Source organism: Rhipicephalus microplus, unplaced genomic scaffold, assembly GCF_043290135.1.
Source record: "Rhipicephalus microplus isolate Deutch F79 unplaced genomic scaffold, USDA_Rmic scaffold_200, whole genome shotgun sequence".
NCBI lineage: Eukaryota > Metazoa > Arthropoda > Arachnida > Ixodida > Ixodidae > Rhipicephalus > Rhipicephalus microplus.
In genome coordinates this window covers 307,501-310,301 of record NW_027464771.1, presented here as the reverse complement: position 1 = coordinate 310,301, position 2,801 = coordinate 307,501, and the positions used below count along the sequence as shown (strand labels likewise).

The following is a 2,801-nucleotide window of genomic DNA, read 5'->3' as shown; positions in this document are numbered from 1 at the left end:
CAAGGAACTGGCGATGTGACGGGTCCGCTGTGCACCAGTGCATACCGTCCCGCCGTCCGCGGCAAGCGCCTCCGCGTCCTCGGGTGACGGAGGCTGCCGGTCGGTTCTTGCAGGCGAGGGATCTCGCTGGCACCGGTTCGCGTTGACGCGCGGCCGGTCATGGCACGGCGATGCGACGGCCGAGGTGCGCAGTACTCGATGGAGGAACCGCACGCTCCGATGACCGTCCCGCCCTCCGCGGCGTATGCGTACCGACCGTAATGGTTGCAGCAGCGCCGGCCGGCTTTTGAATTCGCCACACGAAACACGGTGCGAGATCGCGGTTAGGGGAGCGTCGACGTTGCCAGGCGTTTTGCTTGCTGCCGAGGGAAAGGCGGCACGGCCACGTCGCGCTCGTCGCGATTAGCGGGTCTGCGCGCTTTGGGAAGGTGCCGCAACGACTTGCCGAAAGAGGAAGCACGGAAGAACGAGGGACTTGGACGTCCCGACAATTGAACGCACTTGCGGCCAGGCCCTTGCTGGCTTCGTTCTTCCGCCTCGAGTAGGCTCGTACGCGGCTCCGGCGCCGAAAGTGGTCCTTGGCACCGACTTCGGTGGACGTGGGAAGTGCCGCGCAAGTACGGCGCGCCTGGCTCCACCTGTTGGCTAAAGTAGGCAGCCGGATCGGCATTTTGGTGTGCGGTGGCAAACCGTGGATGCGAAAAAAGCTTGTGCGATTTCGTGGAACAAAAAGCGGGGGTCCCCCTTTTTATGCGGAGGAGACCGACCCGCCCGCCGTGGTGAACCGCGACGCCACGGTAAAAACGGGAGAGGCTTGTCGATGGGACCGTGCATCCCGCGCTCCACGGAGGCCGGGAGGCGGCCGCCCGAGGAAATGTGTAGCCGTCGAGGCCCGCATCTGCGTGCACTCTTATCCAAATGGGTGTACCGCAGGCATTTTCTGGTTAGGCGGGCCAATGAGAGCGAGCACACAACGATACCTACGGGTCCGGCTTGGAGAACCGGCTTCGACGCCTCCCGAGTATTTATAGAGGGGTGGACCACGAAAGCACTCGCAAGTAGCGGAAGCGAAACGCCGTCCGAAACACACCGTTTGCTCGATTTGCGGCAGCCGAAAAAGGCGCGGCAGAGTTTTGGAGTCCAAGCGTGCGCTGAAAAGCGCCCTTCTTGGCCACTGTTTGGCCGAGTGCCAGAAACGTTTGGTTTTGACTGTACGGAATTGAACAAACACTTTTTCACGACTCTAAGCGGTGGATCACTCGGTTCTCGGGTCGATGAAGAACGCAGCCAGCTGCGAGACTTGGTGTGAATTGCAGGACACACTGAGCACTGATTCTTTGAACGCACATTGCGGCCTTGGGTCTTCCCTTGGCTTCGTCTGTCTGAGGGTCGGATCACATATCAAGAGAGCCTTCGGCGCACAAGGGAACGTGAGCCGTCGACTCGTTTTGACCGCGTCGGCAACACGGACAGCACGCTGAACACCTCACAGCGAGCGCCAACAGCGGCCACTCAAGGGCGAGACGGTGGCGACCGTCGTGCCAGAGCCCAACCGAAACGGGGGCGACCGACTGCATTGAGGATGTGGCACCTCGTTGAGACCGCCGCAGGACTTCGAGTCGGAAGGAAGCCTGCAGGGAAAGTGCGGTCGAGGTTGCGTACTCCTCTCTGCGACCGGGCGCGCAAGAGCTGCGAGAGCCACGGACGCGCAACTTTAACGCACGGTAAACACGAGGAGCGAAAGCCGGCCAGCAAAGCTTCTCCAGCCGTGCGCAAAGTGCGCGAGATCGCAGCCTTGCGTTGCGCTTGTTGCCCTCGAAGTAAGCAGGGTGTCCCGTAGACCGGGCGCTCGAACACGCTGCGGGGCCGTGCCTCCTCCAGGCTTTGCCGCGCGAACAGGGAACGTTCGCGCGCAAAGCGCAGGGAGGTGAGGAGGCTGCGCCCGACGTTTGCGGTTCGCTGCGTACGCGGTTGATGCGGAGAGCACGGCGCGACGACTTGCCGCGAAGCGGAAAAAGTCTCCCGCACGAGTTGGCGAAACGTTGGCGAAGCTTAAGGCGTTCTCGTCGTAGTCCGCCGTCGGTCTAAGTGCTTCGCAGTTCCCGTCCCGTTCAAAAAACTGGGCCACTCCAGTTGGGGCGGGGGCGACGCTACACGAGACGATGCCTCTCGCCAGGCTGCGTGGCTGCCCTTGCGGCGGCGGCGACTGGCCTCGGCGGTGTTTGGGCTTTCGACACGGTCGTTTATCACGCAACTGCTCGGACGACGCACGCGCGCAGCGGAATGCCGCTTGCCAGCCTTGTGAAGATGTGACCCTGTACAGGGTTGCGGGCGCACTTGGTAGGGCGTCGTACTCGGTTCGCGATGGGTTTACGAACGTGTCCCGTCACTTCCACGTCACACCGGTTGTGCGCCGCACGCGTGCAGCGGGGAAGCCGATTGCCAGCCTTGTGAAGAAGTGGCCCTGTACAGGGTTGCGGGCGCACTTGGTAGGGCGAGCGCACGCGGTCGTGCAGGAAGTTGATGGAAGCGAATGTATCCGCTGTCGACCTCAGATCAGGCGAGACAACCCGCTGAATTTAAGCATATCACTAAGCGGAGGAAAAGAAACCAACAGGGATTCCCCGAGTAGCTGCGAGCGAAACGGGACCGAGCCCAGCACCGAATCCCCCGTCCTTGCAGGCGGTCGGGAAATGTGGTGTATGGGAGGCGACGTTCTCGGGTGTTTGCGACGGTGCAAGTCCCCCTGACAGGGGCTTGTCCCAGAGTGGGTGCCAGGCCCGTCTCCGCCGTTGCGCGCC

At 62.4% G+C, this 2,801-nt stretch overlaps 2 non-coding genes across 2 annotated transcripts in view; both read left to right on the top strand.

Moving 5' to 3' along the window:
* The first annotated feature begins 1,239 nt into the window (after positions 1-1,239).
* On the top strand, positions 1,240-1,392 carry LOC142791964 (5.8S ribosomal RNA). The gene has a single exon (XR_012890543.1). It is a non-coding gene; the product is annotated as a 5.8S ribosomal RNA (ribosomal RNA).
* Positions 1,393-2,546: 1,154 nt separating this feature from the next.
* The window catches only part of LOC142791983 (large subunit ribosomal RNA), a 3,958-nt gene continuing 3,703 nt past the window's right edge, over positions 2,547-2,801 (top strand). Inside the window, exon 1 of the ribosomal RNA XR_012890561.1 lies at positions 2,547-2,801. This exon is cut by the window's right edge and continues 3,703 nt beyond it. This is a non-coding gene — a ribosomal RNA (large subunit ribosomal RNA).